A 27,181-nucleotide genomic window follows, 5' to 3' on the forward strand; every position below is an offset into this window, starting at 1 on the left:
TCCCAAGAATGAATAAGCAATATCCTTTTGCTGTTTTTCAAAAGGTGGCTGCAGATGGCCATAGCGCTGCTCAAGAACTGCACGGTCTCACCGTTTGAGAAGAGTGTATTTCCAACAAGGCAGCTGTGGAGTTTCCATTTGTTTCTGGTTCCTTGTCTCTATCCGTATCTAAATATTATGCTCAAGATTCTATTGATTTCTTTCCCAATGATGTCAAGGCTCTTGGTTTCCTTCTGATACTTATGAATCTGGTAAGATCTTCCGTGTGGCGTTCTTTCTATTGCAAGGCTTTCTTTCTCTTGATCTTGTATCACGCTCTCTTCCACGGCTGAGTCTGAAGTTGAATTTACGAGCATGACTGTCTCTTTGTTGCCTCTCATGTTTTCTAATCATCTCACAATCATCGGAGGTAATGTTAGGTATGGTGTTTATTATAGAGCTGAAAGTTATGTTCGCAATCATCTTCCCATCAATGGGTCTGACAGGGAGAACCTGGTCTTTGTGGGGTGTCCTCTATTGAGCAAGAGCTAAGATCTTTCTTCTTTTTCATCAATTCTTGGATCGTCTGAACGCTTCGCATTTCCATTTTTCTGAGAATATCTAGGCATCTAATCATCTGCATGAAACCCCATTCTGCACAAAGTTGTGGATCAGCTCATTGGCAAACTGAGGTGAGTAGTTTGACATCATAATGTCTTGGATACTGTGTGTTGTGAAGATTCATCTTAGTGATGTTACGATGGTCTCTGCCGTGATGCTGTGCAGTCTACTCACATCAAGCCATTTGGAGTGGTAGCCATTGATGATGATGAAAACTTTAGCCTTAAGCTCAAATTAACCCATTCCCAGGCCTCAAGGGAAAATGGAGGATGCCACTGGTTCACACTGCTGGTCGCTATTCACTGCACACACATGGCAGTTGGAGGTGAACTCTTCAATGGAGCAACAGATGCTTCATCACCAGACTCAGGCTGGGATTTTGCCTGGCACTTTGCTTTCCCCGAGTGACTTTGATGGGTTTTCTGGAGAATGTTGACTTCGAGAGTTACAGGAATAACTAGTCTGTTGTTAAAAACTAAGAAATCAATGATTGTGAGACATTTTCTCTGTTTGAAGTACTGATGAAATACTGGGTTGTTAGTAGTATAATCCAGCTATCTATTCTGGCAACACTCTTATTTTGATCTACTCCTCACAATGCTGTTGTGCTACTTTTTCAATGGTTGCATGCATCTTATCTTTTGTCTGTGAACAATATTGAAGGGTAATAAACTGGGTTTCTTTATTCATAATTTTGAACACAACATTGAATACAACTTGGATACAACATTGTGTCCAAGTTGGTCAATGATGCATCCACTGGCAACTTCAGATCACGTCGCACGAGATTTCTCGTAAAATCAGGAGATTTTTGATCTTGTCAATAGCATTTAATTGGTCCACATTCCAGCACCACTGTTGACCTTGACTCATTAGCCATTGCAATATCCTATTGATTTCCACCAAGTTTGGTCGGAACGTGACTAATTTAGAATCACTGAATCTACAGAGCAGAAAGAGGCCTTTGGCCCATTGAACCTGCACCAATAACACCCAGGTTCCATCCCTGTAACCCCTCATATTTGCAGTCCCAATCCCCCGGCACTAAGGGGAAATTTATCATGGCCAATCAACCTAACCCGCACATTTTTGGACTGTGGGAGCAAACCGGAGCACTCAAAGGAAACCCACGCAGACATGGAGAGAACGTGCGAACTCCACACAGACAGTAGCCTGAGGCCAGAATTGAACCCGGGTTCATGACTCTGTGAGGCAGCAGTGCTAACTATGGTGCCTCCATGCAGCTCCCTAAGACAGCAAGGATCAAAGCTCTAGTCCCCGCAGTAATATACTTTACTTCACCAACAATTTGAAACAATGCCTCTCACCAGTACTCACTGTTCCACATTTAATGGCACATTTTTCCTTGGATTCCCATTGATTTTAATTAGCAGGCTTTCATCTGCCTCAAAGACTTTTCTGAAGTCCAAATTAATGATAAAATGGGTTTGGGACGTCCATATTGTATTTGTAACATCCTCAAATACATCTTAAGAGTTTCTGAAGCAGGAGCACAAAACTGGTGCTAACTGTTACTCTTACTTTAGATGCATTCCCCAAGCTGGTCCTTACTTTAGTTTTCAATATTTTACAGAATACTGAAAGCTCAAGGGTTTATCACTGGAGTCTTGTTACTCTTTTAAATACAAGCACTATGGGTGGAATTTTCCCACTCTGCCTGCCATGGGAATCAGTGTGGGCAGGACCGTGAAGGTCTGTTGACCAAGGGCAGGATTTTTCAATCTTGGGGTGAGCGCGGCTGGAAAAATCCCACTCCATATTTGCAGAAATTATTTTGCTCCCATACACAAATTAATTCTTAATTACAATAGTGTCCAAAATGTCCTCTCCTTCACACTAAGCACTGTTGATAGAATTATAGAATCCCTACAGTAGGGGGAAGCCATTCAGCCCATACTAACAATAATCTCATCCTATCCCCATAACCCCACATATTTACCCTGCTAATCCCCTGAAACTCGGGTCAATTTAGCATGGCCAATCAACCTAACCCGCACGTCTTTGGAGAAAATGGAGCACCTAGTGGAAACCCATGCAGACACGGGGAGAATGTGCAAACTCTACATAGAGAGTGACCCAAGCAGAGAACCAAACCTGGATCTCTGGTGCTGTGAGACAGCAGTGCTAACCATTGTGCCACCATGCCGCCCTTCAGACTCCCAGGATACACACCCAGCTCTGCCAGAATGCAGTCTGAAAATGGCCGGAACTCTACCACCTTGCCTGCCACAGCATGGGCAAGGATCTGACAACGGAAATCTCAGTTGACCTCAGGCGGGAATTTCTGGAATCGCCTGAGGTCATAAAATCCTGGCAAAGCCTTTGTTTCACAATGACTGGGATCTTTTAAAAAAAAGTGATCCTTTTGTGTTGTGTGGGTGTTGCTGGTTAACCCAGCTTAGTTGCCCATCTCTAACTGCCCTTGACCTGAGGTGACTTGATTGTGAGGCCCATTGCAGAGACAGCAGTGGAGAGGCTGTGGATCTGGAGTCAGTAGGATAGCAGATTTCTTTCCCTAAAGGACATAAGTGAACCAAGTGGGTATTTAATAGGTGGAGTCACAGGTAAATAGGGCAGTGAAGGCGGCTTTTGGCATGTTGGCCTTCATCAGTCAGGGAGAAGTTGGGAAGTTATGCTGCAGTTGTACAGGACGTTAGTGAGGCTACACCTGGAATACTGCGTTCAGTTTTGGCTGCCTTACTATGGGAAAGATGGTACTAAACTGGAGAAGGTGCGGAAGAGATTGACAAAGATGTTGCCAGGACTCAAAGGACTGAGTTATCGGGAGAGATTGGATAGGCTAGGACTCTTTTTCTTTGTCACACAGGAGACTGAAGGCTGATTTTATGGAGGTATATACAATCATGAGAGGCATGGATAGGGTGAATGCACTGTCTTTTTCCCAGGATTGAGAAATCAAGAACCAGAGGCCATAGGTTTAAGCTAAGAAGGGAAAGAATTAACGGGATTGGAGGAGCTTTTTTTTTTACACAGAGTGGTACATATGTAGAATGAGCTGCCAGAGGAAGCGGTTGAGGCAGGGACATTGACAACATTTAAAAGGAATTTGGACAGATACAAGGACAGGAAAGGTTTAGAAGGACTTGGGCCAAATGCAGGTAAATGGTGTTAGCTTGGATGGGTTTTTTGGTTAGCGTGGACCAGTTTGGGCCGAAGGGTCTGTCTCTGTGCCATACATTCTATGATTAGCAATCGATGGAGTTGAACTGGACAAAGCAGATAATGGTTTTCTTCCACCTATTCAAGAGATAACATCAGCCCTGAAATATCATGTTCACTTTCCCTCATCTTAAATTATTAATCCTTCTGCTTTTGAATGTACATAGCACTTAAATTAAATGATTTGTTACACATTTTTTCATTCAGTAGGTGGTGATTTAACATCATTCAGTATGCATTGATTTAACATCTGAATCGAGGTGCTGCTTTTGTGATCAAATGACATCAAACGAAACACGGTTCTACAGTTGATAAACTGTGTTTCAGATAAGATGTCCAACGGAGGCAGCTGCTTTGATGTGAGAGATTACATGACACTATTTCGAATATGAGTAGTGGTGTGCTCTCTCGTGTCTGGGCCAATATTTACCCCCAGTCAATATCACTGAAACAGATTATCTGGTCATTATCACATTACTGTTTGTTGGAACTTGCTGGGTGCAAACTGGCTGCCACATTCCAAAGTCACCACAGTGACTACGTTTTGAAAGTAATTCATTGCCTGCAAAGCTCTTTGGCATGTTATTAAAAAAAAGCAAGCCTTTATTGTCTTTCATACTCATTACATTGTTTCTTCACCAAGAGATTCAAATAATAATTTTCATCATCATACTAACTAGGTCTGCTTCCATTTCGGTTTATGCTGGTGCTAACCTGCCATAACAGCCAGTTGTAAGTGCAAAATGTTACGCACTAGTAAAGTGTTTTCAACTCACGGCTGCGTCCAGGCATTCTCCATGCTGGTGTTGAAATAGTGAAGCATGCTCATCTTTCTGCTTTAGATCAGTTCTTACTATTGCCCGTTATGAAAGTTCCTGAGAGCTTTTTAATTAACAGCAGCCTAAGGATTTTGAAATGGTATAGTGGTGGCATGGTGGCACACAGTCATTAGCACTGCTGTCTCCCAGCACCAGGGACCCTAATTCAATTCCCAACTTGGATCGCTGTCTGTGAAGAGTTAGTGTGTTCTCCCAATGTCTGCATGGGTTTCCTCCAGGTGCTTCGGTTTCCTCCCACAGTCTGAAAGACGTGCTGGGTAGGTGCATTGGAGAGATTACATGACACTATTTCAAATATGAGCAGGGGACTGCTCTCTACGTCTCAGTCAATATTTACCCTCAATCAACATTACTGAGGCAGATTATCTGGTCTTTATCACATTGCTGTTTGTTGGAACTTGGCTACGCTAAATTCTCCCTCAGTGTACCCGAACAGGCGCCAGAGTGTAGCGAATATGGTATTTTCACAGTAGCTTCACTGCAGTGTTGACGTACGCCTACTTGTGACAACAATAAATAAACTTAAACCTGGTCTTTCTAGTGGATATTTGAGGGATCAGTACCTATCAATATACATATGGTTTCCGTTACGATTTTCTATCGAAATGACCCCAGGCGATGGCAAGAGAAAGCCAAACAGTTCAGTGATAAGATCCATTCTGAACTTGATATCATTGTGGTGACCTATTAGTAACCACAAGAAGTGATTCAAGTGAACACCTATCCAACAATGAACTCAGCATGGGCTCAGTAAAAGAAGGTCCTGCACAGTCAACACGTCCCAAGTGGGCTGAGGCAAGTCACATGAAATGGCACAACTTATTTTGCGAAAGTTTTGTTTTCACAAATTTATGGGAATACAAAAGAAGCCGACTGGTTGGAAGCAAAGAGCACTCGTTGCAATACCTCAAGACTCATCACCGGAACCATTGCTGTGAGGGCAGCACGGTAGCACAGAGGTTAGCACTGCTGCCTCAGAGCCTGGGACCCGGGTTCAATTCCAGCCTTTGGTCACTGTCTGTGTGGAGTTTGCACGTTCTCCCCTTGTCTGCATGGATTTCCTCCGGGCAGTTTCCTCCCACACACCAAAGATGTGCGGGTTATGAGGATTGGCCATGCTAAGTTGTCCCTTAGTGTCAGGGGGACTAGCAGAGTAAATATGTGGGGCTATGGGGATAGGGCTCGGGTGGGATTGTTGTTGGTGCAGGCTCGATGACCCGAATGGCTTCCTTCTGCACTAAAATCGGGATTCTACGATTGTATGACCATTGCTAATTTCTGGGTTCAGAATTCAATCCAGTAGTCAAATATGCAGGAGTAAAAACTCAAGAATGAATCTGGCAAATGAGTGGGCAGAACAGTATACTTGACTTCATTAAATTAATCTGCTAAAGTGTAACATGTAGGAAGGAAAAACAGATGACATATAGAGACTGTGTGAGTGGTGGAAATCAATAAAAGTGAAGCTGAACACGACCTCAAATTATCAATGAAAATGTCCTACAAAATGCAGAATTGCAATCGCACTGATGTTGAACTATTTAGCTAATATATCTATAAAGGAAGGGAGTGGAGGTTATGATCATATTGCACAGTGCTGCAAAGAAAAACAGAAAACACTGGGGAAACTCAGCAGGTCTGACAGCATTTGTGGAGACAGAATTGAACCAGTGTTTCAAGCCTGGATAGCCCTTCAACAGAACTGAAGGCAAAGAAAATCAGACAAGATTAGGAGGGTGGAGGGAGGAGTTGTAATTGGACAAAGGAAATGTAAATGGTAGTGAAGAACCCTGAGAAGGTGCTAAAAGCGTCCATGAGGTGATCTGAATGTCTGAATAGGCAGAAGAGGTACAGATTATTAAGGGCGCCATCTTCGCTGTTGAGATGAAGGTCGAACAGTGCAGTTTCAGTGGGTATAAAATCTACCTGGGTCACGGGAAGCGCTATGCCAGAATTGATGGGCAGGTTTTCCAGTTTCTGAATTCAAAATGCGAGTTAGCCTTCCTCTCCAAGAGAAACCCTCAACAGATCAACTGGACTGTCTTATACAGACGCAAACACAAAAAAAAGGACAGTCTGAAGGGATTCAGAAAAAGCGCTCCCGTCATGCAGTGAAGTTCCAACTGGCTATTACTGGTGCCTCGCTTGCTGAGATTATGTTAAGTGGAATCAGAAGCCTGGAGTGCGCAAGGCTCAACGTGAACAAGCAATCAGGGCTGCCAAGGAGGCTAAGAAGGCCAAAGCTGCAACAAAGAAAGTCAGTGCAGCTACAGCTAAGGCTACTCAGAAAGCAGCACCCAAACAGAAGTTTGCCAAGCCAATGAAGTCTCAGGCTCCTTGTGTTGGTGGAAAACGCTAAACATCATTAACTGTTGATGTAGAATAAAAATCACTGAATTTTAAAAAAAAGGGACTACCTGAGGAATGTGACAGTTGGGCCTCAGGGTTAGGGTTATGGTGGAAGACTGTGTAGACTCAGAATTTTTAACCTACACTGGGGGACCCTCAGAGGTCATTTTTTCTGCGATGCCCAAGCAAACTACAAGCCCAAAAGGTCACTACAAGTCAATAGAAAATAAAAAGAATTTAATCAGAGCTGAGCTTGAGGGCAGACCCGCAGTAACCCAGCTCCCGGCAGTGAGGTTCACCCTGCAGAAACATGGGAATGGTTGAAATGCGTCCTCCAAGTAAAAATGGTTGGCTTGTCAACAGTAGATTGCTTTGATCAAAGTGACAGAGAAATCCAAAAAGTTTCTCGAAAAGAAACACTCCTGCCAAAATAGATTACTTCCATGCCCGGATGACTAGGCTACCAAAAGTTGTACATAGCAAAGCCTGCAGTGAACCCAACTTCCAGGGTATCCAAAGCTCTTCAAGAAAATATAAATGTTTGCAGATACGGGAGACGGGAGACCCTTTAATGAAGCCTCGAGATCTGTTTATGGATCTTATGTAAAATCTTTTGGTGGCACCAACCTACTCAGAGGGAGAAAGAAAGGGCGCATCATGCATCGATGATCAGAGTATGGAGAGCCATTACGGTGGCCAGTAGATGGTGCAGGTGTGTCTGTAGCAAAGATTGCCCAGAGGGAAATGGTGTCTGAGCTAGATGAATCTCAAACCATTGAAGACGGCCACAGCACAATTAATATCACACAATGGCTCCGGAATAGATGGCGTTGCAGCAGAGGTCTATTAACAGCAATCCTTGCATGCTGGGACAAAGAGATAGGACTTCAGGACATCCGAGATGCAGCAATTGTATCCGTCTAAAAGCAACAAGGGAGAGAATTTGGACTGTTCAAACTTCAGACTTAACTCTCCGTTAAACACAGGTTGCTTTGAAACAAACACAATGCTGGGAAAAACTCGGGACGCTGCTGAATCTGCTGAGTTTTCCCAACTTTCTATATTTATGTTTCAGATTCCGGGATCTAGCAGTATTTCACTTTTATATCATTGCTTTGAAACAGACTTGTTCTGACAAAAGTTGAGTCAAAGTTGGTATGGATTCTCATCATAGAGACATAGAAAATAGGAGCAGGAATGCATCATTCAGCCTTTGGAACCTACAAAGGACAAACAACTGTACAGCACCGGATCCGGCCCTTCACTCACCAAGCCTGCACTGATCACATAGTCTTACCTAGACCAACCATTGAACTGTGTTGCTCCTGATGCGCTGTTCACCACTGTACCAGGACAGACTGGTCCCTGCCTCCATTTCCATGCCAGGCCAGTCTTCACAGACAGCACAATGCTGCAAGACCCTGCTAGATCCACGGGCGAGAGCTCAGAATGGCAGGCAGAGGGGCAAGGAGGTGGGTGAGGATGATGAACAATGGAAGGAAGTGGAAGTGGGACGATAGAGAGGCGGGAAGCTGGAACCAAATAAGGCTTCATGAAAAACTCACAAACAAGGAGGCCACAGGATAACCACATAGTTCACTGGGTGGCACAATGGTTAGCAATACTGCCTCACAATGCCAGGGACCCGGGTTCAATTCCAGCCTTTGGTGACTGTCTGTGTGGAGTTTTCCCTATTGCTGTGTTGGCTTCATCCCACCATCCACAAATGTGTAGGTGAGTTGGATTAGCCATGGTAAATGCAAGGGCTTACACGGATAGGGCAGAGGGGAAGGCCTGGGTGTGACGCTCCTTCAGAGAGTTGGTACAGACTCAATGGGCTGAACGACCTCTTCTGCACTGTAGGAATTCTATGGAAGGCAATGGATGAAGACTTCAGATGTGGTGGCTAAAGGCCCAAATGGGGTGCCCTGCAGGTACTGGGCTGAGGAGGATTGGTAAATCAAGGAACAGTTGACTCTCATTGGCGAGGCAACATCTTGGCCAATCACAGTTAATTTGCTGACCAATCACTACCCTTTTCTCCTGTAAGACAAAATGATGATATTGTTTGAAAGTGGCAGTTTTGCATTTGTCCTGATGGGTGCAAGGTGAGAAACTTCAGCAACATGCCCAGATTTTCAATAATATTCATTGTTAAGCTTAGGTTTTTCCATGGACTGTGAAGGTGTTCTGGAGTAATTATGGAGTTAGTACGCTGTTAAAATCCCACTTACATCTCATTCATTCAACAAAGGCTTTCATTGTGAAGCAAACTGTGTAAACGTGAATGTGTTATTCAAATCAATTTTAGAAGATTTCTATCTGCGGGCCACTGTGTAGGTAGCAGGAAATTGCCGACAGAGCTTCTGGACTTTGGCATCTGGCAGCGTGCCTGCCAGTAGCTGTTGTCAGTTGTACTGATGAGAAACGTTAACAGGTTCACTGTTATTACAATCGTAGGATCCAAGCAATCATTTGGATGAGACAATAAATCAAGGCTCTGAGTTGGACTGAACATAAAATCACTGTTCAAGGAAAAGCAGAGAATTCTGCAGATAATCCTGTCAAAGGATCTTCAGCTAACCAACTAATTGGCTGCTGCACTTTTTTGTATAAAGGACGCTGCTATAAAATAATTTTTTTTAGCTGTATAATGCCAGAAGATATTTTGAAAGCATGTTTAAATGTGGGTTTAAGTGAACCCCGGAAAGTGAAGCATGGATCTGTATCTGCGTCCCAGCATGACAGGTAAGGTGGATGAATTTGAAGCTTGGATTATTACAAGCAATTATGTTGTTGTGGCAATTATGCAGACTTGGATGAAAGAAGGGGCAGGACTGGCATCTTAGTATTCCAGAATTTAGGTGTGCCAGACAAGCTAGAGGGGGTGACAAGAGAGGTGGGGGTGTTGCTTTGCTGATTAGGAAGAATATCACAGCTATACAGAGGGAGGACACCTTGGTAGGATCATGCAGTGAGGCCATATGGGTAGAAGTCAGGAACGGTAATGGTGCAATCACACTGTTGAGGTTGTATTATAAATTTTACAGCCCGCGTGAAGTGGAGGAACTAATACATCACACATTATGGCAAGATGTTAAAAAACAACAGGGTTGTTGTGGTGGGCAATTTTAACTTCCCCAATATAGACTGGGATTCCTTTAATGCCAGGGCTTGGACAGGACAGAGTTTGTTCAACAGTGCTCCTTGAGACAATATGTAGAAAGTCCAACTCGTAAAGGGGCTATCTTACACCTGGTTCTGGGAAACGAGCCCAGGCAGGTGATTGATGTTTCAGTGGGGGACCATTTTGGGAACAGTGATTACAATTCTATAAATTTCAAGATACTTGTAGAAAAGGATAGAAGTAGTCCCAGAGTGAAAGTACTAAACTGAGGAAAGGCTAACTGTGACAACATTAGGCAGGAGGTAGGGGACGTAGACTGGTGGGGCGGCCGTTTGAGAGCAAATCCACATCCGCTATGTGGGAGTCTTTTATTAGTTGTTAACAATTCAGGACAAGAATGTCCCTGTAAAAATGCAGGAAAAAAATGGCAAGTTTCAAGAATCCTGGATGACAAGAGAGATTGGGAGCTTCGTGAGAAAGAAGAAGGGGGCATACATAAATTTCAGGAAATTGAAACTGGAGAAAGATGCAGTTGGTGATCCTGCTAATATGCCATTTTCAGCAAGGGTGCAACGGTATGATGAGAGGCACCAAGTAAAAGGCTGTCAAACAGCCAATGAAACTTGCCCTTGGAGGAACCCTGTGTTGGAGGCAGAGAATCAAAGCCAAGTCCTCTGAACACAAGATTCATAATTAGCGCTAATAGCTGCCCATCAGAACACATTTCAAAAATTCCTGAGGTTGACTCGAACATTTAAACAGCATCTACAGTCCTCTCCTTCAGTAATATTTGCAGAACTATCTCCCACAGGTTGGGGAGTAGGCTGACCTTCCTGCATTTCAAAGCTAATGTTCAGTTACCATGGCAATCAGAGTGACGTAAAGCCCTGGCGACGTAAATCCCAAGATTGATGACCAAGACGACAAAAGTAAATTAATGCCCATTGTACATGGGAAGAGCATTAGAGAAACCAAAACAAGTACGAGGGAAGATTGAAGTGAAGGCCAGATCTGGTGCCAGCATTTAAACCTTTCCACGGCATCACCATCCATTACTGTTCCTAAGCAACATGAGCAATAAAAAAAAAATCTATTCCAGATCCTAGGAGAATATGAATATTCATTCAAATGGCATGCACTCAGTTTCAGGCAAAGGTCTGCACTGTCAGTCACTGCAGTGAAAGCACACACACGGAAAAGAAAAAAAAACACATTTCTCTTCCCTAATTGCTCACAAATCACAGGCCAACAGCCATTTTTCACCCCCCCCACAACCAGAAAAAGTCACAGTGAAGAACATTTACAATCACTCATTACAGTCACACAAACATTTCACCGAGGGTCGTTGAGAAATCATTGTCTGTGACAGAGAAAGAGAACACTCCCCAGCTAACCACCGCCCCTCTTTTACTCAGGGAGTGTAAGAGTTCACTTCAGGGACAAGCAAGCTAAAGATTCACTTAGTCCACAGCAGATGTCTGCTATGTCATACCAAATAAGGGCAATACAATGGACTGAAGGTGGCAGTAATTAAAACCAGGGAGTCTGCGTTCCCCTCTCTATTTTAGCGATTTGGACATCATCTCCTGCATACTGGAGCCAGTAGCTGGACTTAGCACTGAGCTCTGCTTCATAGTATCGTTGCCATGGATTCCACTTTGGCACCGGTCAATATGTATTTCACACTCTATAGTGATAATATGCCACACTGAAATGTCCATTCCATGACAGCTCCAAATTAAAAAGGTAGGACTGAGGTAAATCACTTCAAGAACTCAGTAGCCAAAATTGTGCTGATTTAAAATCTGGTTACATAGACTTTCAGACACCATCCACAGGATGTGTGGAACCCCACAGTTTCCACTGCGTATATAAAGAATTGCAATGGGAGCAAATGAATTGGCTGTAACTATCTGATAAAAAGTTAACACCACCAATAATCTCTCTGACCGATATTCTCAAACTCAGCAAAAAATATTTGATTAATGGAGTTAACTGAGCCAGCTCAGCGTTAAACTATATTTTTTTTTGTATCATCTCATACCATCAGGGAGACCTGTCAAAAAAGTGGCCCAACAATTCAAAATTGGGACTGTCACAGTAAACGTTTATACAAATCGGTGAAAAGATTACTTTACCTCACAGATATGAACGTATATGGTCTTTGAACTGGTGTATTTATGTTGATGTAGAGACTGACCCTGTTCCTGATTACAGCTGAGTCTCCAACGACTCCCAGAAACAGCATCTTACCGCAGCACAAACCCAGCCCCACCCCATAACCCCAGGCGTTTACCATGGCTAATCCACCTAACCTTAAACGTGTTTACGGCAGAGCAATGCAAATGTTTGTCTTAACCCTGAAAATTAAGTTACAGGTCGATTTACAATTGAGTAACCGATTCAGCAAATAAGGGGCGAAATTGTGATGGTAAATTAAAGATGCGACTGTGCTAAGAAGGAATTGTCTTCCTCAAAAGGTGATAGAAGCAGACTCAGAATCCCTACAGTGCAGGAGACGAGTATTTGGCCTAGTGAGTCTGCACCGACCGTCCAAAAGAGCATATTATTGAGGCCCAAACCCAGCTCCATCCCTGTAACCCCTGTGCATGTATCAAGGTCAATCCACCTAACTTGCATATCTTTGGACAAGAACATAAGAACATAAGAAATAGGAGCAGGAGTAGGCCATCTAGCCCTTCGAGCCTGCCCCGCCATTCAATAAGATCATGGCTGATCTGTCATGTCTCAGTTCCACATTCCCGCCCTCTCCCCATAACCCTTAATCCCCTTGCCTATCAAAAACCCATCAACCCGCGTCTTAAATATATTTAGCGAGGCAGCCTCCACCACTTCAACGGGCAGAGAATTCCAGAGATTCACCACCCTTTGTGTGAAGAAGTTCCTTCTCAACTCTGTTCTAAACTGCCTCCCCTTTATCTTGAGGCTGTGCCCTCTAGTCCTACTGTCCTTTCTGAGCAGGAAGAGCCTCTCCACCTCTATCCTATCCATCCCATTCATCATCTTATATGTCTCAATGAGATCTCCCCTCATTCTTCTAAACTCTAATGAGTACAAGCCTAGTTTATTCAGCCTCTCCTCATAGCTCAACCCCCTCAACTCCGGTATCAGCCTAGTAAACCTCCTCTGCACTCCCTCCAAGGCCAAAATATCCTTGTGTAAGTACGGCGCCCAAAACTGCACACAGTACTCCAGCTGCGGCCTCACCAATGCCCTGTACAGTTGCAGCAAGACCTCCCTACAATAAGGGTTAATTTAGCATGGACAATCCACCTAACCTTGAACATGTTTACGGCAGAGCAAGATATTTTCTTGATAAGCAAAAGGGGGTGAAAGTTTTTAGGGACGGATGGGAATGTGGATTTGAGGTTACAACCAGGCTAGCCGTGATCTTATCGAATGGCAGAGCAGGCTCAAGGGGCCAAGTGGCCTACTCCTACTCTCAATGTGAACGTTCATATGTTTCTTTCAAAGTAAAACTATTCTCTATTTCTTAGGCCGTGAAAACAAGTTTAGTAATCTAACGTCCCTGTTTGAGAAAAAAATGATATGGCAAATGGCAGGGGTTGAAGTAAGTTTCAGATTCAATTTAAAACAGTAAGTATTTTACTGGTAAAACCACAATAAAGTATAGCTGGAAAAAAAATTGGATAAAGTCAGTTGGCATTAGGAGATGGTTGCCATGCACAGACGCTGATTAGTGGGTTGACTCAAAACACTGCTACAATTTACACTTTATACATCAAAAGCATTTCAAAATTTTACACTTGCGGTAACTAATTTTGCTAAATGGATCATTATCCTGGCGTTCTTATTAAAGTTAGTAGAAGACTTGCAGAGACATACCTACACATGACCAAATTATACATGCATAATTAAATTGTCCAGATTATATATGCACAATTACGTCCAAAGGGCGCACATTAAGATCAGTTTAAAAGACTCGACAGTTGGCATTTTGCAGAGCGAGAACCTATGAACAAATAAATAAAAGGGGCAGTAGTCGATGTGGGTGGCGTGGGGGAAATAGATCTAACCCAGTTGCATGCATTCCAAAAAAATAACCAGCTGTGTTTTGTTAAGTCATATGGGTGTGCCCTCTGAATCAAACTAAGCCTTAGGGTGTTGCACAGTGCAGCCTTGCTAGGCAGGTTGGTGGGGAAGGGAGGGGGGAGCAGGAGAGAGTAGCACACGAATGTTCCTCCCAGAAACATTTCAATTCAACCCCCAGCAGCCTCCTTTATAAAAAGGTGGGAGGAGTTGCACATTACAGTCACCACAATAATGTAGACCTGCAGACATCCAGGTGTCTCATATCTATGAGCAGGATGAGAATACGACTCGGATCATTCGAGTACCAGCATCTAAAGATGTTCAGACCTTCTGAGAGATCAACCTTGGTCCCATCTCTCTGGATAACTAGCTTTGTAAGGGCAGGGAGAGACTCAACGTGCCGGTCTGCTCACTCATCCAGCCTTTTCTCCCAATCACACTCCCTCTCCACCATCCCTTACCTCAGCCGAAAGCATCTATCCACTTCCCACCCACTCAGACAGCTGACCATAAGGCCCAAAACCCCTTTATTACATTTCTAACCTCTTTTCATATAGGCTTCCTTTCAAAACACTTCCAAACGTAACTTGTTTTTTTTTGAATAAGGACAGAAGCATGGGGAAAGGAATTATCTTTCTACTAGTATCTTTTTCTCACTCATTCATCCATGTCCCTTTCTGTCACTGCCTCAGATACTAGAACAAGAGGTTGGGGTTGTCCCAAAACAAAACTAAGTGCCTCAAGGGCAGGAAAATGACAGCATTTCCCGTCTGTTTTTTGGGCGTATTTACATGAACGAATCTTCACTGTGCATTGCAGAGTGCCCTATAATCATACACTCTGGTGAGTAGGAGACGGGGCCTATTCCCACCCAAGAGGCGGCAGCATTGTGCTGAGTGGGCCACTGCGCATGCACTGATCTTTCAGTGGGGAGATTGGCGCATGCACACTGCCCCCACCCCCTCTGATTGCCAACCTCCCCAGTGTTCTCAAACCTCCGTCCACCCTGATCGCTAGCCTCCTGACACTCCTCCCCACCCCCAGGTTGCCGGTCTTCCTGACACCACCGTCTCCCCGGATGGCCAGCCCTGATCCCGACCCCACCCCCAATACCCCCCCCTGCCAATCCCATTTGCAGAGTGGCAGAAGGTTCCCCCCACCACCGAATTTGGCTCCCCCCCAGTATGCCTCACCCCCTCTGGCACTGCCCAAAATACCTGGACAGTGCCAGTGTGCCCCTTGGACACTGTCACACAGTGTCAGACTGGCACAAGCCAAGGGACATCCACCTCGTCGCTGACTTCCCGAGGGGGGGCTTCAATGGCCTCTGTCTTCAGCAGTGGGATGAGGAAGCGGGAACAGATGAGTAATATTCCAAACAAAACAGGCTAAACTTACTGCCTTCTTCCCAATAAATCTTTTTGTTAGTGTCACAAATAGGCTTACATTAATACTGCAATGAAGTTACTTTGAAAATCCCCTAGTCGCCACACTCTGGTATCTGTACGCAGAGAGAATTTAGCATGGCCAATGCACCCTAACCGGCATGTCTTTCAAACTGTGGGCAGAAAGCAGAGAAGCCGGAGGAAACCCACGCAGGCACGGGGGAGAACGTCACCCAAGGCCAGAATCGAACCCTGGTCCCTGGCGTTGAGAGGCAACAGGACTAACCACTCTGCCACCTTCTTGGTTCGCTGGCTGCTTTTTATTTGTGTCCTGTGGAACAGCAGCTTGGGACTTTATCCATTTCATTAGGAAATGTAAATCATCATCCAGTGATGTGTGTAGGATACCAATGTAATTGAGATATTAACAGAGAGTCAACTATGCATACTCCATCTGTTGATACAAGATACTGAGCAGCCTAACCATCTGAGAGATTGCTGCAAGCTCCTTTGAAAAGGCAGTAATTTTTTTTTAAATTATGGTTTTTTGTGAGCCCTGAAAGACCATTCCAACTCCACAGTTTTGGGGCAAGCTGGAAAGTTGAATTGAAGCAATACAATTCAGCACATAACACTGCTGCTGCAAAATGTGTACGCAGCACATATATGTCGTGCTGGAGTAGGTATATACTGGAAGTCTCATTTGGACATTCTTGAAGACTCATCATACAAACTCAAAGCGTTAACTTGTGTTTTTCTGTCTCCACAGATGCTGCGGGTTTTCCAGCATTTTCGGCTTGAATTTCATTGCATGTGAACATCGCAGCAGCGGACATCCAGCTACAGAAGGTCCAGGTTTACCTTCTTAGAATGGTGCCCTTAAAGGAACAGTGCCCTTAAAAGGAACAGCCATTTAACAGCTAAATATTCCATCTCCACTTCTGGTTCCAGATCACATACATGCGACACTATTGAATATCTGCTAGTGCTCTAAAACCAAAATCATTGCCTCCACATTACTGATTAGGGAACTAAATTTATATGTTTGGGAATAAATGCGATGACTATGGATGAACCTGGTGTCCTTTTCACTCCAAACAAACTCACATTACATACATTCCTCTCAAAAGGTGCAGTGTCAAAGGAAAGAACTTGCCTTTATATGGCACTTTTCACAGCCTCAGGGCTTTGCAAAGCTCCTCACACTCCTGACATTTATCCTTTGCTGCATACCAGAAATATAGCAGCCTATATTCACACAGAAAGGCTCCATAAATAGCAAAGTAATAACGGACCTGTTACAACGCAGAAGGAGGCCATTTAGCCCATTGTTGTCTGCACCATCTCCAAATGAACAATTCACTTAGAGCCATTCTCTGCTCTCTCCCTGTAATTCTGCGCATTCTTTGTCATGATCTGATAATCTGATTTTGTGATATTGGTTGAGGGATAAATGTTGGTCAGGTTAGCACTGCTGCCACACAGCGTCTGGGACCCTGGGTTCAATTCTGGTCTCAGGTCACTGACTGTGCGGAATCTGCATGTTTCCCCCCCATCTCTGCGTGCTCCAGTTCCCTCCCACAATCCAAAGATGTTTAGGTTAGGTGGATTGACTGTGCTATGTTGTCCCTAGTGTCAGGGGGATTAGCAAGGTAAATATGAGAGGTTACCGGAATAGGGCCTGGGTGGGATTGAGGTTGGTGCAGACTCGATTGGCCAAATGGCCTTCTCCTGCATAGTAGGGATTCTATGAAAATCGCAGGGGTCTTCTGCGAGTAACTGTATTCTCACAGGTTCTTTTACATTCACCTCTAAGAGAAAATGGCGTTTTAGTTCAACTGCCATCTGAAAGACAGCACCGCCATCAGGGCGGTAACCCTCGGCACTACACTACAGTGCCAATTACATTTTGTACTCGGGTCTCTGGAGCAGGATTTAAATCCACAAATGCGTGACTCAGGAGGGAAAAACGTTACCAGTAAGGTGAAGGCGACAGCTATAATCACATTTGAATATAACGTCAATATCATGTTTAAATCAGCTAGGCTTCAACTTACAAACCTGCCTAAGCACCATAATGAAATATTCCTATACTGTCAATAAAGTATCCAAAAGAACATCTTACTAAAACATCCTACCGGATCTATTTTTGCTTAAAATGCAGGTGCAGGATTATGAATAACATCCCTTAGTCATGAGCTAAGTATTTCCCTCCCCGCCCCCAGTGTGTTTACTATCACACCAAGATTGCCATTTCAGATTTTTGGGGACTGCTGCTTGTAGCATACATCAACTGCACTCATAAATACCAGGCTCTGTTGCAATTCCAAATGACCTATACACGTGGGCGTCTGAAGAACAGCTGCTTCCGGAGTGCCCTGATGCCCATTCACAGTAGGGCTGGCTGTGGCATTCTGCCAGGGCTGAGATTCAGAGCCTTACATTCTAGCTGCTCCAGGGAGAGAAAGCAATCAGGAATTAGCAATGAATGTGATCAGCCAGGGGGTAAATGAAGGGGCTCTAATACAATTTCAGGATCAATTGATTGAACAGAATTGCCAGTGCTGTAAAGTACTCTCCTCTGTTTCTGTGGAGGAATGCCTGGCCACATTCTGCAACATCCTGTTACAGCTTGAAATGAGGAGCTAAGAAATGCAGGGAATTGCGGTCAGAAGACCAAGTTGCCATGGTGCAGTCTGCTGGTGCACTCCAAGGAATTAGTCTCGAGCCTGGCACCGTTTAACACTGTGATATTGGCAAACAGACTGCAATCTCAAACTCCAGCTATCATGAACTTTAATGTGAAATGCATAGGTGATGCTAACTAAGCTTATTCCAAAAAAAAGTCAACATTTTTTCCCCCAATAGGCTCTCATCTTGCACTCCGAGGACACGTTCTAAAGATGTTGTAATGATTTCCAATAAAACACAAGATTAGGTCACGGCAAATCACTAAAAAGCAATTGTGTGGCAGACAGTAAACACGTTTATTATTAACCAAGATATATATATGTGTGTGTGTGCGCACGCACACGGGTATGCGTGTGCGCGCACGCGGGTATGCGTGCGCCTGTGTATGCATGCGAGCAATCACAATCATAAATAGGTCTGCCCTCAGCCAATGTATCCTCCAATGTAGCATTTTTTTCATATTTTGTTGTTTCGATTTGATCACAGAATGACAGCACAGACAAAGAGCCATTAATCTCAGCAGATAAATGGGAACACCGTCTCCAAGTTCCTCTCCAAGCCACTCACCATCCTAACTTGGAAATGTATCGGCGTCCCTTCGCAGTCAGTGGGTTAAAATCCTGAAACTGTCTCCCAACTAGCATTGTGGGCCAAGCTGCAGAACATGGAGTGCAGCAATTCAAGAAGGCAGCTCACCAACATCTTCAAAGGCAACTTGGGATGGGCAATGAATGCTGGCCAGCCAGCGACGCCCATGTCCCATGAATGAAAAACAAGATTTGGCCCAACACACCGGTGCCAGTCAGTGAAGGAGCTTTTCAGGTAGTCCTATTTCATTGCTTTTTCCCCATAGTTCTGAAAACAACTTCCCTTTCCATTGTTTATCGAATTCCCTTTTGAAAATACTACATCTGTAATGGGTAGAGTTGGTACATGTATACACTGACTCAAGGTGGATTCGGTGAGCAGGTGGCTAGATTTTCTTGGTGTGGCACAACAACATGTTCAGTTGGAGCACAGGTTTCCTCAGCTGCACCTGCCTGGTTGCCTGCATTACCAGCTCACATTGCCTTGAGACAATTCCAAAGACTCTCGGTAGAGAGAAACAAATCATTTGTACATTTGGAGGCAGATCTCAGAGGTCGCCATATCAGACAATTTGAAAAGTACAGAATAATAGTCATTAATTGCAAGTCATTAACTGGATGCGAAGCATATTAAAACTGTGCCAATGATACAGCCTGGGTTGCCAACTTTGATAAAGTGAATTCCTGGAGATTTCACATGACTTCCTGCCTCCAAACGCTCTAGCCAATCAAGCATCTTTTAGTCCCTTCTTCAACAAGTATGGAGCAAAAATATGAAGAAACATTACATCAGTGGATACCTTGGTTGAAGACAGATCGATTTATAGTTAAGGTTGTCCCCAAACATCAGTCTTGGTTAATAAACTTGTATGCATCAGTTACTGTCCTCCTCTTAATTATTTTTTTAGGGGTGGCACGATGGCATAGTGGTTAGCTACCTCACAGCATCAGGGATCCGGGTTAAATTCCTGTGTTGGGTCATTGTCTGTGTGGGGTTTGCACATTCTTCCCATGTCTGTGTGGGGTTCCTCTGGTTTCTTCTCACAGTCTGAAAGACATGTGGGCTAGGTGGATTGGCCATGCTAAATTGCCCCTTAGTGTCAGGGGGATTAGCAGGGTAAATACATGGGGTTACGGGGATAGGATCTGGGTGGGATTGTTCTCAGTGCAGGCTTGATGGAACAAATGGCGTCCTTCCGCACTGTAGGGATTCAATGATTCTATAAGTGATTTGGCGTGACCTACTCTTGTGTTTTACAGGAAATCATTACAACATGCTCAATGTGTGCTCGGAGTACGAGATATGAGCGTTTTGGGCAAAAAAATTTAGACTTTTTTTGGAAAAGGCTTAGGCAGCATTATTTCAAATATCTTAATAAATCTTAAGCAAAAATGGAAGGAAAAGAAAAACACAAATCAGCCACGAATTTCTGGCTGTGTTGCAATTAGCACAAATCGTGTTGGAGCAGAGCGGGGTCGGAGGGTTAAGTACGTTCAGCACTGGTGCAATCCTCCCAGCCACCACACCCAGACGTGATCTGGTTCTCACCTAGAAAGAGCAGGAACCAGATTAGCATATTTAAGTAAGTATTTAAATACGTGGAGTCTGTTTGAAGCTGGGTTCTCCCTGTTCTCAGGATTTTCCGACCCTCAGGCACAGTGAGAACCCATCAGGAATCAGTACTGGTCTCCACAAACAGGTGGGCGTAGTCTGAGGTGGTCATAGGGCATGAAGTGTGGTGGGGGTGGAGTCATGAAAAGGGATCCATTGGGAGAGGCCCACTGCCAGTGACCTTTGTTCAGGTGGGGGTGGGGGGGTTGGGGAAACTACGTCCCTTCATATTGGGACAGGGCGGGGGAGAGATCCCGATGTCCATAGGGGAAGGGAACGAGATCTCCAAATTCACTGAGATCGGGACGCCCGATCTCTGCAAAGCCAGGCTGGTCGGCATGTTCAGGCCCCGCCCTACTCAATCACCATCATCCCAAAAGAAGACTATCTGGGGGAAATTTGCAGTCTGATTCACGATGGACGTGCCAGTGAGAATCGTCCCAGTTTCCTTATTCAAAGTAGCTTGAGGAGAAACTGCTTCTCCTAAACAACTGCAAATCTGTGGAATTCGCTACCTAAAAGTGCAGTGGACGCTGGGACAGTGAGTAAACTGGAGGAGTTAGATAGATTTTTAATAGGTAAATGGGTTGAAGGGTTATGGGGAAAAGGCAGGAAAATGGGGGATGAGGAGTACATCAGCCACAATCAAATAGCAGAGCAGACTCAAATGGGCCAAATGGTCTAATTCTGCTCCTATATCTTATGAACTTATAAAAATGATATATAATTTTTTTTTGGGAAAATTCCACCCAATATTTTTGTTTGTGCCCCTTATGTTTTTTTTTTAAAAAGTCCTGGTTCCTCTGGCAGATTCTTCCTCAATTCCTGCAACTCCAGACAGCTATATATACACACACGCTCACACCCTCACACCACACACACACACGCTCACACCCTCACACCGTCCTACCATACGCGGGCGCACACACACACACAGGTACAAGTTCTTTCCATTTGTTCTTCAAATGTGGTATGACAACAGGACCAAATAGGAAAAAGTGGTAATATTCAAAAGTGGTAATATTCTTCCACCCCCGTCCTCTCCACAGGAACTCACCATGGGTGGGGGAAGGGGGGGTCACATTCTGCCCAAAGTGTTTGTCTCACTGTCTATCATCCTGACTAGTAATTCCTGTTTTAACCGTATTTCAGTTGAAGTTGGCCAAGGATGGGTTTTAGGCCGGTGTAAGGTTCCCTTTGTATGAAGGCACAAGGAGGTATATTTGTGTCCTCACTACCCATGGGGTATTCAGGCACAGCACTATACAAATCCTTTATCCAACCTGCCAGGTGATACCGGAGTCTGACAAAGGACTTCCTTTATCCAAATCTATATTATAATCTTTTGGACAGATATTTTCTAGCACAATAGCACAGCTCAGACACAAATACCGTGACACCTGCGTCGTGAGCAATGAGAGAGAAAGACCTCCATACAGACCAATTACCCATCAGCCAGTGTGAATGCAGGCCCACTGTGAAACCATCAGAGAATCAGACAGACAGTTTGGAAATCAGCAAGGAATCATTGACTGCTGCCGGATCACTGGGGAATCAGACGCGCCTATCACTGGATCATCACTCATGCAGCCACGATTAGATCACCAGGGAACCTGACAGAAGCGCAGGCTAAAGTAAATCAAATATTTAAAATGCATGAACAATCCATCAATAATATCTGAAATTGGTTCAATTCCACCCCCACAAAACAGGCAGCTGGGAAAACGCACGTTTTATTACAAACTTAAATTATGAATAATTTTTCTTTTAATCTCTGACACCATGGCTTTTGCTCCAGATGGTTGCTATTCAAATCACTGTCTGTCGCAATGGCGCAATTAGGAAAATTGAATCGAGTGTACGGAGGGACATTTTGTTCCTCTTTAGGCACATACAGTCATTACAAAATGAAATAAAAGACTCCTCAGATCTAAAATAGAACTAAAAAAAATGTTGGAAATATTCAGCAGGTCAGGCAGCATCTGTGGAGAGAGAATTAACTTACAGATACTACAAGACTGGAGTATTTCCACCATGTTGTCTTTATTTCCGATTTCTAACATTAACAGCAGTATTTCGCTTTTATATTTATGTAGAGTATATAGAGCAGGGTTATTAATTACCCTCTTGGAATGAAATATAGAATCCTACAGTACGGAAGAGGCCATTGAGTCTGCACTGACTCAGTACTTTATCAAGGCCCTGTTCCTCTCGCCCTATCTCTCTAACTCCACACATTTCCCATGACTAATCCATCTAATCTACACATCTTGGGACACCAAGGGGCAATTTAGCATGGCCATTCCATTTAACCTGCACATCTTTGGACTGTGCAAGGAAACCAGAGCACCCAGAGGAAACCCACATAGACACAGGGGGAATGTGCAAACTCCACACAGACAGTGACCTGAGGCCAGAGTTGAACCCGGGTCCCTGATCCTGAGAGGCCGGAGTGCGAACCACTGTGCCACCGTGCTGCCCTTTGGCTATAAGAGTTCTGGAAAGCTCCTCAAGCTCCCAAAGGTTGTAGTGGCAGTCTGGGCGATTTTTTTTCAAAAAAAAAACCAATAGCAGCCCCTCGTCCATTTAGCAATCCTGCGCAGATGCAGCTGGTGTGAAGACGTTTACATCACAGCCGTGCATGCATACTGAAAATGGGTGCCTGGTGTCTGACTGCGTCTTTTCAGGGCAACTGGCTCAAAGAAGAAGTGAGCCTCGAACCAAGTCTTTGAGTGGCTTGAGACTTTCAGGGGAGGGGCGGGGTGGTGGTGGTGGTGGTAAACTGGGTAACTGTCTCCCCACTCTAAACTTTCACAGGCTGGGAAATATCATCACTCCAGCGACATCCGAAACATTCAGGCCCAAACTGCACGGTCCCATTGTCCACCATAGAAGCAGCTCTCTGGACATCAACTGAAAGTCCCAAGTGAGGCCAAGACTGACTCAAAGCAAGTAGGAGCACGCTGCTTCGCTACAGGAGCCAGAAAAATCAGACTGGCTAAAAAAGCCTAACACAGACAAACTTAAAAAGCTTTTCGCCAAGAGCCTAGAGTGGTATCAGAGAGAGAGAGAGAGAGAGAGAGAGTCACTCAAGCCGAGGTAATTAATGGGATACTCCTGCTTACGTTATACCTAGAAGGAAGCTGGTCCATTAGTTTTAATAGCTTCTGATACAGCTGAGAAAAACTTCCAAGGTGATGAATGACTCTGACAAGGGGCATTCTGACACAGCGAGCGCACACAGCAGACATCAGGAATACCCATTTCAAATTAGATAACCATCACTCAAATACTGGCAAATGCAGGAAACTGATCCTTATTTCCTAAATCAGAAGTTGAATTCATTTATTAACAGTAGAATACCACTTGTTGGCTGTTTGGAAGCTTTAATCACCCCTCACCCACACCAAAAATAAAAACAAGATTTGTGGGTTTGGCAAATGAGAAGGTTATAAGCAGTGGATCATGTCATTATGTTTGGGGTGATCCCCATGTGGTTCCCTCTGCAACCCTGCCAGTGCCGGTAAAGGCAAATAACACTGATGGAGTTGAGATCGGACCAGTCGTGACTTTACGATAGACAACACCATTTTGTACATCAATTGCATCTACATAATGAATACGTTTCCACTTTCCATCATACATCTCAAACTCCATTCTGCCTGCTGAATCACTGAATGGATCCCAATGTTGATTTTTTTTGTATAAACACAATGACAGCAAGTACAAAGAGGAATCTCGCAATCAGGGCTTTGATTGGGTTTGTTATTGTCGCATGCGTTGGGGTACAGTGAAAAGTATTGTTTCTTGCTCTACAAAGCATACCGTTCATACAGAAAGAAACGAGAAGGTGCAAAATGTAATGTTACAGTCATAGTTAGGTTGTAGAGAAAGATCAACTTAAGGTATGTCCACTCAAAAGTCTGATGGCAGCAGGGAAGAAGCTGTTGGGGTCAATTAGGATGTGACTTCAAACTTTTGTATCTTTCTCCCAAGCAAAAAGGTAGAAGAGTCTACGTCTGGGGTGATTGGGATCCTTGATTATGCTGGCTGCTTTTCCGAGCCTGCGGCAAGTGTAGACAGTGTCAACGAATGAGAGGCTGGTTTGGATGATGGATTGGTAGCAGTGTTCCTGGTAAGTTGTTGACTTTTCATAGAATCACAGTGCAGAAAAAGGTTATTCGGCTCATTGAGTCTGCACTGACCACAATCCCACCCAAGCCCTACCCCCATAACCCCATGCATTTACCCTAGCCAGTCCCTCTGACATGAAGGGGCAATTTAGCATGGCTAATACACCTAACCTTCACATCTTTGGACCGTAGGAGGAAAACCGGAGCACCCACAAAACTTACGCAAACATGGGGAAAAAGAGCAAACATCACATAGACCATGACCCAAGTTGGGAACCAAACACGGGCCCCTGGAGCTGTGAGGCAGCAGTGCTAACCACAGTGCCACCACCCCATCCCTCAACTCGAGCCCGTGTCGATGTCACGGTGCTTCAGTGAGTTCTCAACAAAGGCTGAGCTTCAAGCAGGTTGATGGGGCAAAGTAGAAAGAGCCTTACTCTGCATTTACCCAACGCAGATGTCACTGCTCACTACCCACAGTGGAAGGTGCTCCATTCTCCACCTACCCTTGCTTCAGACAAAACATTCACAAGCAGCAAATAAAAGTATGCATGAATAAAATCAAAGATTCTATAAGAAGCTGAAGTCCAAATAAACATATTAATCAATGTGCACGATCTCTGCCAAAGAAGCTGAGTAATGGCATTCAATATATAGATCAAGCATTATTTTAAAAGGCAGTCTCAGAGGGACATCTACATCCAATTAAAGTGCCTTCTCTCATTAAAATTAAAGACACAACTCCTATCACGAAAATCGGCTCACATTAAAACTGAAAGGTCAATAGATTTGGCAATGTGTGCAAATAAAGGCTATTAGTTGTGCGGATAAATGTTAAATCTGACCCCAGCAACACTTAATGCTCACAGTTACCACAGGTGCAACACGCTCTCTCCATTAAATTAACCACAAGTGCCTCACACGTTACTATGACATTCTACAAATGCAATTGTACGAGTCATCTGTTTCGTAGTGGTATTTGCCAAGAGAGCAACAGTGTCCATGGCTGTTACTGGGCTCTGTCTGAAGGAGTGGCCAGATTCTGTTTAACAATCTATCGAAGGGAAGCGTTTGCCATCCTCCCAGCACTTCACTGGAGCGTCAAGCTAGATTTATGCTGACAAAAGGAGCAATTGTAACAAAGGGATCCAAGCTGAATGCCTGCTGCTAGCTTTGCAAGTTCGAATAATATTTGCAAATTTGACTAACATTTGTCTTCAAGATCTTTAATTTTACAGCAAAACATAGCTAAATTATGCAGCTGATGTGTCATAGCTTTAGTCTAGGATTCGGAGTCAGCCTGCAGTGTATGTATGTCTATTGAACTGGCTGTTCCATTTCCAGCCAGTAGTTTGGGCTGGTGGTCTAACCGAGTATTCCGAGGATAGGGGTTGAACATGCCTGAAGTGTGACGCACCCTTTCAAAGCATCCATTAAAGAAAATAAAATATTTATTATGTTACTTGAGATTGCATTTGTTATTTCTCACTGTAATGACAGAACTGTTGGTAGGTTTCCCAAAGCAATAAAACTGGCCTTCCGAATTCGGCAAAAACGTAGATGTTCTCATTAATTATACTGCAACCCAAGGAAACGGTTCACATGACCTCAGCAAAAAAAAAAGAACGCTTCAGCAATAAAATACCAAACACCCAGCTGAAGCAATTTTTTGCTCTTTACATCATACAAATACAGAGCCAAACAATCCCACAGCAAACTGAGGAGGTCAAAGCTCTGCCAAATCCAGTCAGTAAATGACGGTGCACAATTAAACAACAAACTGGAGGAGAACACTCCTCAAATGATAGCACAACTCCATAGTTCACTAGCAAAAACAAGGCATTTGCAATCATCTTCATCCAGAAGTGCCAAGTGGATGATCCACCCCTTCCTCCTTCTGAGGACCCCATGGTTACAGATGCCAGTCTTTTGACAATTTGATGCACTTCTTGGGATATCAAGGAAAGGCTGAAGGAACACACCACCACAAAGTATATGGGCCCTGACAACATCCCAATTGCATTACCTTGTGCTCTAGAACTAGTCACACTCCAAATCTAGCTGTTTCACCATGGCTACAATATCTACCTGACAATGGAGAAAACTGCCCAGGGTATGTTCTGTCCATCAGAGTAAGAAGCCTCACAACACCAGGTTAAAGTCCAACCAGTTTATTTGATAGTAAACCCACAAGCTTTCGGGGAAACCCTGAAAGCTTGTGGGTTTACTATCAAATAAACTGGTTGGACCTTAACCTGGTGTTGACACACTTCTTACTGTGTTTACCCCAGTCCAACATTGGCATCTCCACATCATGTCTGTCCATCAGAAGCAGGACAAATCCAATCTAACCAATTAATGCTCCATCACTCTACTTCCCATCAAATGTAAAAAGTGACGAAAAAAGTGTCATCAACACTGCTGTCAAGCAACATCATCCAGCGATAACAGATTCATTTACACTCCAGGTTCTGTCAGGAACATATGGCTCCAGATCTCATCACAGCCTTAGTCCAAACACGGACAAAACAGCAGATTTCAGGAGAGGAAGGAAGGTGTCCTTTGCATAATGGCAGCATCTGA

At 44.1% G+C, this 27,181-nt stretch overlaps 1 protein-coding gene and 1 pseudogene across 2 annotated transcripts in view; one reads left to right on the forward strand and one right to left on the reverse strand.

Annotated features, from left to right (window-relative positions):
- Positions 1 to 27,181, reverse strand: part of LOC145353870 (uncharacterized) — a 282,180-nt gene that overhangs the window by 139,837 nt on the left and 115,162 nt on the right. The window lies entirely within an intron of this gene.
- On the forward strand, positions 6,511 to 7,043 carry LOC145353640 (large ribosomal subunit protein eL24 pseudogene; annotated as a pseudogene).

The sequence above is a fragment of the Carcharhinus amblyrhynchos genome, chromosome 16 (genome assembly GCF_965287045.1).
Source record: "Carcharhinus amblyrhynchos chromosome 16, sCarAmb.v2.hapA, whole genome shotgun sequence".
Lineage (NCBI taxonomy): Eukaryota > Metazoa > Chordata > Chondrichthyes > Carcharhiniformes > Carcharhinidae > Carcharhinus > Carcharhinus amblyrhynchos.